Genomic DNA, 11003 nt, shown 5'->3' on the forward strand with positions numbered 1-11003 from the left:
CCACGGGCCGACCAATCGCCTCCCGGCAGGCAGCGCGCGCCGCGTGGCGTCACGGAGGGGCGGGGTTAGTGTGACGTCACGGGGCTCCGTGGGGTTTAGGGGCGGGAAGGCAAGAGCTGCGTGAGGGCGGTGGGTTGTTTCGGTGCTTGTTAAAGGCGGTGGTTTCCTTATGACAGGAAAAAGGGGCTGCGAGTGTCCTCACAAACGACTTGATCTGAAAGGACCCGTCAGGTTTGTTGCAGAACCGAGCACAGTCTGAGCTTTTGAACTCTAGGAAAAATGTGTATTAATAGACTTACGAGTATTAACTTCTCCCTCCAGGGTGGGCTTAAAGCTAATTTTAATGGTCATGCGATGCATGATGTGTGGAGGATACATGTTTTCAAGGGGGAATTGGCAGTAGGGGGGTCGGGAAGGCTCTCCCTTCCTAGTGCCTCAGCCAATGGGGAAAGGACAGACGGCAACATGTGGCCGGGGGCTTAGGATAAGAGGAGGCTGTGTGCGCCAGAAACCCCGGAGAGATCCCAGAGGGGTTTCGCCCAGTGGGCTCTCTCCCTTTTTTTGAATGAAATTGATTCTTGCAGGACTCCTCTGTCTCCTTTGCGGACACTGGCTTTTTCCAGCATGACTTTCCACACACTTAGGATCTATTGCATCCTAAAGGACACACAAAACAGACAATTAAATGTCAGGGAGAAAAACAGCATCTCCCAGGCTCCATCAACGGTCAAGTGATAAATAAATCCCAACTTAGCTGCTCGCATGGTCCTCTCTCCCCAAGGAAGTGGTCACAGCCCCAAGCCTGACAGAGTTCAGGGGGTGTTGGGACAATGCCCTGCAAGCACAGGGTGGATTCATGAGGATGTCCTGTGCCAGGCTATGAGTTGGGATGTGATGATCCATATTTATGGCCATAAAGTAAAACACAGGTTTTACCTTACCAAGAGGAAGAGCTTTACATTGGGTGGCAGAGCACTGGTACAACTGCCCAGGGAGGGTGTGGAGTCTGCCTCTCTGGACACATTCCAAGTGCACTTGGATGTGTCCCTGTGTCATCTGCTCCAGGTGACCCTGTTTTGGCAGGGTTGTTGGACTGGGTCTCTTGAGGTCCCTTCCAACCCTAACTGTTGGAGTGAAAGCTTCTCTGGACTCAGGCCCAGAGGAAAGCCGAAGGACAGGGGTTGAATTAAAACCTTTAGATAAGCTGAGATACATGAAGTCACACCAAAGTGAAATAGAAATATGGATTTTTAACTTTTAGTGGAAATATATGCTAAGTGCCTTAAAAAGTGCCTTAAACATTGAAAAGCTGCAGCAGAGACCTTAAACACAGTTCTTGCTGCAGCAGTGTTACCTTTTCACAGAATTCTTTACTTTAGACAAAATAGAAATAGAACTATACTGTTCACATTTTTTAGAAAGAGTGTTTACATAAACAATAACAGTAGAAACTGTATGTGCAAATCTGTGTAATGCCTATGTAACACTTGTGTAAGACTTATGACTGTTAGACCAGGATAGATTAAGAAAACTAGAATTGTGTGCTAATCTTATTGGTCAATTAAATATAATCCACACTAAGAAAAAATAAAGAGAATATAGAAGAAACTAGAATTAGAAGAAGAAGCTGTTTTCTGCCTGCTGTTTGCTGTTGCTGCTTGGCTTTATCATGTAACCCCCTTGAACTGTGCCTTCAAGAAACCTATGAGACTATGAAATAAAGAACTTAGCAGAACAGCAGCCTCCTCTGCTCTTTTACTCTGGTCCGACAAGGAAGGGTATCCCATCCAAGCTCAACACCTAAGAATTCTGTGATTCTGTCATCCTTGTAGGTCCCTTCCAGCTCAGAACATTCTGGGATTCACAGTGCCTTGCTAAATAGCCATACCAGCCATTTGGCACACATGCCACTGCTTGTATGCTTGAAAAGGGTGGAATGTTTTGATTCTTCAGTTTAGATTCTACATAGTCCACATAATACTGGAAAACAATTTCAGATTTTGGTTTTAGGCTCAGTCATAAAGAAGTGTGAAACAATGGAAGGTCTAAGAGGTTACCTGATTAACAGGTATACTTGGTTACATTGGGTCATATTTGTAGTAATGATTTACCAAAATGTGAATATCGATCTAATGCCGATATCCAACTGAGATGGAGAAAAACTCTCTAACAGTTTAGAGTTAGAAAGTGCATGTTTTATTTGGTGCCAGGCACTGCGTGGGATAGCTCCCCAAGACGCAGGGCCCCGATACAAGCAAACATGATACCTTTTATTTCCAAATATTATGAATATCCAAAACACAAATGCATATTCATAGCATTAACACCTCCCATTCTCCGCTTCGTATGGAAATGAGCTTACATGTCATTAAGCATGTGTAGTGTGTGTCCTGAATTGAGTCGGTGGTCTTGAATTGGGTCAGTGGTCCTAAGGAAGATGAAGTATGCTCATCTTCCTCACTTTGACCTTTTTGTCTTTCTGAGTTTTAACAATCCTAATTACTTTAGTGACCTCTAAGTTTCTTCTTGCATTACTTTTGGAAGGGTTCCCACAAAGGGAGGAAATTGATAATTGCCTTTGTTCCCTACACCAATTTATTAATGTTTCTATTCCTCGTTCTAAGCACAGCTAAACAAACATATAAATGACAGATCATCAGTTATTTGGTAATCAGTTACTAACATCTAAAACCCTATTTCAGGTCCAGCTCTCCTAACTATTTTAATTAACTCTCACTGGGCCCAAATTCTTTCCTATTCCATCCATTCCAACACAGCTAGCCTGTAACTAAAATCTTTATGTTTCTTCTAAATCTGTGTTTCAGTAACTAATGATTTCTTGATCCATCAACAAAGACACACTGGTGGGAGCCTGACACAGGAGGAATTTAGTCTAAAAATGAGCCTGTTTTGTTTGAGCTATTGGAACAACTTGGTGCCTCATGTCAGTCACGCTCCTGCTACCATCACTGTGATTCCACTGCATGATGAGCCAGGCTGTAATGCTTTCTTCTGTGAAATTTATTTCATTTGTGGAATAATCCACTGTATCTTCCAATTTAAAGAAAAAAATATTCCCATGTTGTCGCCTCCTTTCATTGTGATCTGAAAAAAAAAGAGAACATGAAGATTATCATAAAAAAACCACATAATTAAAATTAATCCATGTAAGCCTGAAGAACAGTATTTTACTTTTAGTTTCTAGAAATTTATGCAACTTGGTTCTAATTTATACCCAGCATGTGATTTAGAACTAGCTGAGGCTAGAATTATGAGCAAACACAAGTCAGTTCTGTCTACAATATTTCATTTAAAAAATCCTAAGTAACCACAGAAATATCATGCTTAACATAACTCAAGCTTCTTGACTTTTTTCCACCTCCTTTGCTGTACCTCAAAATTTAAGATCATTACTCTAGTTCTTAAGAACATTGATTGCTTTATGAGTAATTGAATAAATGACAAGTGGGGAGTCCAAGAGCTCACTGAGCTTTACTAACATGGTGTTTCCCTATGGTATGTGTGCATCTTCCACAATTAAAATAGGCCCAGTTTAATACATTTTCCTGTTCTTCCCCCACAAACAAAAACCAAGCCATGCATTTCTGCCAAGTGAGAAAGTCGAGTAGGAACCTACAGAAGCACAGCCAAAGAACTGCTGCTTGCATCCAAATTGGAGCAAGAAGCGGCTTCCAGATCCTTCCTCCGCTGTCACAAGCTAGCTGTAGAGTTGTAACTCCTCCTCACCTGTGTATTTCTTTTGCATTTGAGTAAGACAAGCAAGGACACTAATTTCATCTTCTTCATCTCCCCAGCTATGTGTTTTCACATTTGTGATGAAAGAACACTTTCAGGCTCTAGCCCTCTGATTCTTGAAATTGGGAATGTTTAGCTGGGGGGGGGGAACAGGTCTCAGGGACCCTTATCACTCTCTGCAACTACATGAAAAGAGGTTGCAGTCACAGGAGCATTCATCTCTTCTCCCCCCCCAAAAAATTAGGACAAGAGAAAGCAGACTCAAAATGTGCCAAAGAAGGTTTAGATTGGATATTAGGAAGAATTTCCCTGCTGGAACAGGATGCCCAGAGAAGTGGAGTCACTTTCCCTGAAAACTTAGGAAAAGTGTGTAGATGTAGCACTTCAGGACATAATTTAATGATGGACTTAATGATCTTAAGGGTCCTTTCAAACATAAATGATTCTATGAAACCAAATGAAATTTTAAATCTCTTACAAAAAGCCTAACAAAGACAACATGAAATCACATCTCCTTTCAAGAGGTGGTCTCTAACTTAGCCTTAAAAGGGAGAGTGACCTATTCAAGCTGTAACACCTTTCCTCAAGCTGCCCCCCCCCCCCCCCCCCCGCTCCAGTGGAGGGTTTTATAGGAGAAAACCTAACTTAATTGGTTAAGTCTGATGGAGACATTTTGGCTAATGGTAAGAGCCACCTGGGTAACATTATGGATAAGTTCATTTCCTGAGGGTAAGGTGGGGTATTTATAGTGTTCTTGGGGGGACTAGTAAGAGGTCCTAAGTCCCTGCTGGAAATTTTGTGGAAAATGAGTATTGTTGTGATATTTTTGTGTTTTAATTTCTGTATAATGTTTTTTTTGTTTATGGGGAAGACCTCCTGAGGAGAGGTTGGACTGGATTCATTCAAGTCCACAGTGAGGAGTCCACCAGGCACCAACACATTTACATTGCTGTGGGAGTATTGGGTAAACTCTGATGCTGTCCCTGGCTTTCCTAGGAATGTTTGGGGTCATAGTCTGTTGCTGTGGTAACAGTGGCTTACTGGGCATGTTTGGGGTGACTGTTCTTTCAGGGCACTCTGCAGAGCAGCCTCGTGGTGGAAGAAGGCCTGAGGAGGCTCTCGAGGCATAAACTGGTTTTGGTGCAATCACCTGTCCCGAGGAATTTCTGCAAACAGGGTTGTGGCGGTGGGTGTGTCACTCATACCCTGTGACCAAACCAGAACTTAAAACCCCTAATTTTCTGGTTTTTCCACCTGTTTGCCCTTAAAATGTTCAAGGTTGTTACAGGAACAGCCATAAGGTGTCAGAATTGCCCTACGTTCCAAGTACTTGTCCCAGAAAAGGGTGTTACTTGCGCACTCAAACTCTGCTGTCATTTAGAGAGTGATCCCAAGGGTTCACAAGTTGTAAGTTAAGGTGCTGAAAAGACATATGGTTGCTGTGTACGTGTATACCAATTTTTAAAATTAAATTGAGCTTTACAAAAGGTCTTTCCACATCAGGAACAAGGGAAAAAAAAAGAAAGTGGAGAGCTTCTGGTTATATAAATAAGGGAGTGAGAGTGTAACAAAGTCATGTCAAAAATTGCAGGATTTGGGAAGGGGTTAAATGAGGAAGAGCCAAAATGATGTAAACCTGCACTTTATTCCCAGATGGGTTTTTTTCAAGTGTCATATTCTTGCAACTGCATTTACTTGTACCTGGGACAGGACTGGTGCCAATACAGGGAAGTGGAGGCAAGGTGTCACCAGGGACAGTAGCATGGTTTTCCCTGGATTTGCATGAGGGTAGCACTAACTCCCTTCTGGGAGTTGTCCCTGTTGTAGCCTGGATTTTCTCAGAAGTGCTATACTGCATGGTGCTGCTTTTACAAGATTTGTGCTCTGGGAATTTTGTACCTCTGTGCAACCAAGGATGCAGTGTTCTAGGTGTTCTCTCTATATATTAATCTGGATTTGGTTTCTTGGAGCTTGCACTGTCCCTGCATTTAGGATTCTAGGAAGAATCCTAAAGAGTTATAATCTCTCTATAGAATTGAATATTACAAATTCAAAATTGTGTTTGAGTATAACATTCCCTAAACACAAAACAATAAAAGAGTAAGGAGGTATTTTAAATAGGAGTTTGAACAATTAAGCAACCTTAAGAATTAAATAGATGCTTTTATCCAAGGTTCATATCCAGTAGACTGTTTGCCATCTCCTGGTTCCAGAGCTCTTTCTGAGTAATCGGGTTTAAATGTCATTACAGCAGCAAAATCAGATGCTTTTAAAATGATGGTGCTCCAGTGTCATTGGTGTTTGGTTTAGAAGCTCTCTGTAGCACTGCCCTTTATCAGGAGATGAATATTAGAGGCAGTAGCAGTACTTGACGTTGCAAAGAAAGCATTTTAATAATGCCATGGACATGAGGGTAAATTCTAATAATTCGATGTTAAAAAATGTTTTGTAAATGTTCATAGAGTCTAACTACCACATGATTTCCTAATTGACAAAGCTGAAATTCCTCTAGTGCTTTTTACTCTACAAAATGCATTAAGAGCTGGCTAAGAGAGCTCACAGAAGTGGTGTGTGTGGGGAAACAGGATGCTGCGGCCAGACCAGCAGAGCACCTGAGTATGGTCATTGGGCAACTGGAAAGAATGGTAACACTTTAATGACTTGTATTGGGGGTGAGAAAACTGAATGGTTTGGTAACTGGGAGAGGTGACACCTTTAGGCAGAATAACTGGGCCATTCAGTGAGCTGTGCTAATGCAGACCGGTGTATTATTGCTTAGTGCAATTTTATTTTCTAATAAAAAAATTGTTGTGAGCAGGGGCTTTCTTGGGTTACAAGGTACTTTCTGACCAATGCTTTGAAATTCAGCGTGAATATTTGGTGTGTGACTCTTTGGCAAACAAGACCTGAATGATGCATAGGAAATTTAGAATATGATTCTATCAGGGGAGATATTTGGTACTGGTGACATCCCAATTAAGTGGTGTAATCAGTGTGAAAGGATTTTGAAAACAATAGCAAGAGTTATCAAGGGCAGAGAGGAAATAGTAAAAAGTGGAGGAAATGTGCCACTCGGGAGAGTTTTACATCTGTAACAGTGACCAGGTGGGAGTCTGGTATTGTTCTTTTTTTTTTTTGTTTTGGTGTATAGAATTAAAGATAACTGAATGCTTTATGTACTTGCTTTTGCATTTGATGTACAGACAAAAGATGAAAATATACAGTACAAATGGAAGTGAACTTTGGAAAGGCTGGAAATGTTGAGCTAAATTAGAGTCTGTGCCTTTCAGCTGTGAGAAACATAACATTCATAGTAGAGATGAGGTAAATGATTTTCAAAGTAAATGTGGATATTATTTAGGGAAATTGTAAGTTAGTTATATGTAAGTTATTTGGAGAGAAGTTGGTAGTAAATTTTATCTGAAGAAGGTCTTATCATCATTGAAGTGAAGATGATTCTCTTAGTTGATTCAGAGAGGGTTGGCAGCAGAATGAAATTCATGAAGTTTTGGTTAAATCTTAATCTTTCGAAGCAATGCTAGCCTGTGTATGTGGTAATAGTATTCCTGGGTTCTCCATTTGGTTCCCAGGAGACAGCTGTGGTGGGAATGTTTGGGGTGCCAGGCCGTTCCTGTGCTCACAATGGGTTGTCGTCCTTGGAGCGTTTGGGGTGCCAGCCGGTTGCCGTGGTAGCAGTGGGTTGCTGGGAGTGTTTGGGGTGAGTGTGCAGTGCTGAGCGCTGGCGCTGGGCACTGGGCAGGGCAGGCTGGTGGCCGAGTGCAGGGGGAGGCCTGAGGAGGCTGTGGGGGCACCAAATGGTCTTGGCAGGATCAGCTGTGCCAGGGAAGCCCTTCTGCAGGCAGGGCTGTGGCGGTGGGTGAGTTACTCGTACCCTGTGAGCAAAGCAGAATGTAAAACAGTTAACTCGCAGTCAGACCCTAAAAGCACATCTTGTTTCTTTCTAGATTATGCAGAAATGTTGGACAGCTGCAGTAAGCCATGGGTGTTAGAATATCCTCCTTCCCTCATGGTTTGGCCAATGTTATTTCTCCTGCAATAGCAGTGTAGCTATCCAAAGGAGCGTTCTAGAAATAAGTTGCTTTGATAGGGCAGAATGCGCTTTATAAATGACATTGCAGGTACTTGTGACACGTTCTGGTACTAATGCCATTTTTCCTCAAATGACTGTTTCAGGGTTCTCGTGGGCGGAAATAAGTATTCTTTCAGCTGTAATGAAATCCTCTAGAAAGATGGTGTTGGGTCTAGACAAGCTTGACTTGTGTCACGAGGGCATTCTGGGCTAGGATGCACTGCAACTGATAGCATTTGTCATTTTCCATTTAATTTCTGAGACCTAGAAATGGCTCATTTAAAGAGTCGCAAGCAACCAATGGGTAAGACCTGTATGGAGTTACTTTGTATTATGTCTGTGATTGTTTGCAATAATCTGGTGTGCGATTCCTTAACCCGCAGGAGAAGTGCAAAGTGTGTAAATGCACTGGGTTTAGGTATGCTTAAGTTAGTATTCTTAATGCGTTTGATGAACCTTCTTTCCACGCACAGAGCTCTGGATTTCTTCACCGAATTTGTCTATTGGAAAGTCCTGTGATGCTGTGTCACGTGTGCAGTGAAGTCTCAACCTGGATGAGTGTGGGAAGAAGTTATTCCCCAGTCGCTGAGGTTTTGTTTTGGGAAGGTGTAGTTTGGTCAGATCAATACTGATTGCATTGTGAAGCAAAACTCTGTGGGGAAGATGATGTCTTAGCTAAGTCTTAGAAGCCAAAGCTTCTGCTGAATTAGATATATCTTGTGATGTTAAACAAGGTGGTTTTTCCCTGGTTTGTAACTCTTCCTCAGAATGGCTTTTATTTTCTCAGCAGTGACTTTGTTATGATGCAAGAGCAGGTAGGTGCCTCTCCAAACAATCTGGTTTGAGTCCTGTGTCTACATGAAAAGAGAGCAATGGGGATGATGTTGCATTCTGCAAAGCCTTGATTCAGGTACTGCTCAGTGAAATGCACTGTTTGGATTTTATTTCTATGCGAGTCTAACAAAATCTTTCTGAAAGCAAGACAGGGTGGAGGCCGCCTTTAGCAGGACGTGCTGCTCAAGGTACTGTACTCTGAGAGCAGAGGGAACAGAATGTCTCCTAGTAACCATTACTTTGCCTTTCCTCTTGTAATTTTGCAGCTACCTGTGGTGTGGGGCAAGCGTCAGACTTTGTCAGAGGAGTTTTTTCAGTTTTGCTCAAGAACAGAGTACTGCACAATGAGCCCTGTGAGATCAGGCGAAACTTGATACAGAAAAAGTGCTGTAATTGTCATTATAGGCTGAATCAGTGTTTTAATTCTGTGCTGGAAAGAAAGGTAAGTGTTTGCTATGCTATGTTTCGGATGCATGCATAGGATCGTGGAAGTTCAAGCGTGAGCAGAAGGACACTGAGCTGGTTTTGTTTGAGCATCAGGGGACTCAGTGAGAGGTATGTGAGAGTCGGAGCCAATTTTCAGGGAGCCAAAGAGCCTTTCAGCTGCTGGTTTTGCCGCTGCCGGCGCTGGGGCCGTGCTCGTTGGGGCCTTGCCGTCGGTGGTTCCAGGATGAGCCATCTTCATGTCACGATTGCGCCATGTTCCAGGTACATGTTCCGGAGAGCGGTGTCACTGTACGGTCAAGCTGTGCTGTCATTCACAGAGTGGTAACGAGGGTTCACGGGTTGCTGAAAAGTCCTGTGGTTGCTGTATAGATGTATATGAGTTTTTAAAATGTATTTTAGCTTTAAACAAGGTCTTTGGTTAGCAGGCATGAGGGACAGAAAAGAAAACGGAGAGCTTCTGGTTATGTTTGCACTAGGGTAGCATGAGCTCCATGTGTGGGATAACCCTGTTGGTAGCCAGGATCTTGTCAGAGATGCTGTTCTGGATGGCATTGCCGTTCCAAGGCTGGTGCTCTGGGAATTGTGGTGTGCCCTTTGTGTCATTGTTGTAGCTCTTCCCAGCCAAGGCTGGGACGTTCTGAGTGTTCTCTGTCTGTGTTCCCCTGGGTTTGGATTCCTGGGGCCTGTGCTGTCCCTGTGGAAGAATCCTAAAGTGTTTCAATCTCTCTATAGAATTGAGTAATTTGAGTTAAGAATTGTGTTTGCGGATAACATTCCCTAAACATAAAAGAATAACTAAATAAGAAGTTATTTTAAATAGTAGTTTATGCTACTAATTAATCTTAAGAATTAAATGCATGGTTTTATCTAAGGTTCACGTCTTACAGGCTGTTTGTCATCTCCTGGTTCTAGAGTTTGCTTTGAGTAATTAGGTTTAAGCGCCATTGCAATGGCAAAATCAAGTGCTTTTAAAATGATGATGATGCAATGTCAGTGGTGTTTGGTTTAGAAGCTCTCTGTAGCACCGCCCTTTACCAACTGATGAATTATAGAGACAGTATTTGATGTTGTAAAGAAAGCATTTTAATAATGCTGTGGACATGGGGGTAAATTCTAATAGTTCAAGGTTAAAAAAGTATTCTCTAAGTGTTCACAGAGTTTAAATAGAGAGCTCACAGAAGTGGGGTGTTGGGGTCCCTTCCCCCTGCCATGGAGCCCTGGGAGATGGGCCCTGGGGGGGAGACACGGGGTTTCCCTGGCCCTGGTCACCTTTGTTTCCCATTGGTTGGTTTGGGTTCCCTGGTGTGGCCAAGGACCCTCGGGTCCCGTGACTGCGGGGTTCCTGAGCTGAGCCCCGGCCATGCGGCTGGAGAAATAAACATCTCTGAAACATCTACCACGAATCTGTCCATATATACTTCGTTTCCACAGGACTCCTGGTTTGAAATATACTTGTTGCAGTAATCCCTGCTGCAACAAACTGGTGGAGGAATTCGAGCAAGATACCGATCCCTGAAGAAGATTCGTGAGTAAAATAACCACTCTAGACCTCTCTCTTCTCATCTTGGTTTGGATATTCTCTCTGGACTATGGAAGAATCGTGGGAAATGGGGCTCTCTGAGCCACAGAAAGAAATGTACCTAGAAGTTAAAGGAATCCTTGAACAACAAAACAAAAAAGTTATGGAAACGGGAGATCTAGAACTTTTTTTTAACTGGCTTTTCAAAAATTTCTCCTATATTTCTCGAGACTTACTTTTTGATATCGAACCTCCTGTATCTTGTGAGGGGTGTTTCTGGGACGAGATATGGGATAAAGTATGGGATCAAAGAGAAGTTTTCTGTGCATACCTTATAATCAGGGAAGCTCTTGAGGA

This window comes from Corvus cornix, chromosome 7 (assembly GCF_000738735.6).
Source record: "Corvus cornix cornix isolate S_Up_H32 chromosome 7, ASM73873v5, whole genome shotgun sequence".
Lineage (NCBI taxonomy): Eukaryota > Metazoa > Chordata > Aves > Passeriformes > Corvidae > Corvus > Corvus cornix.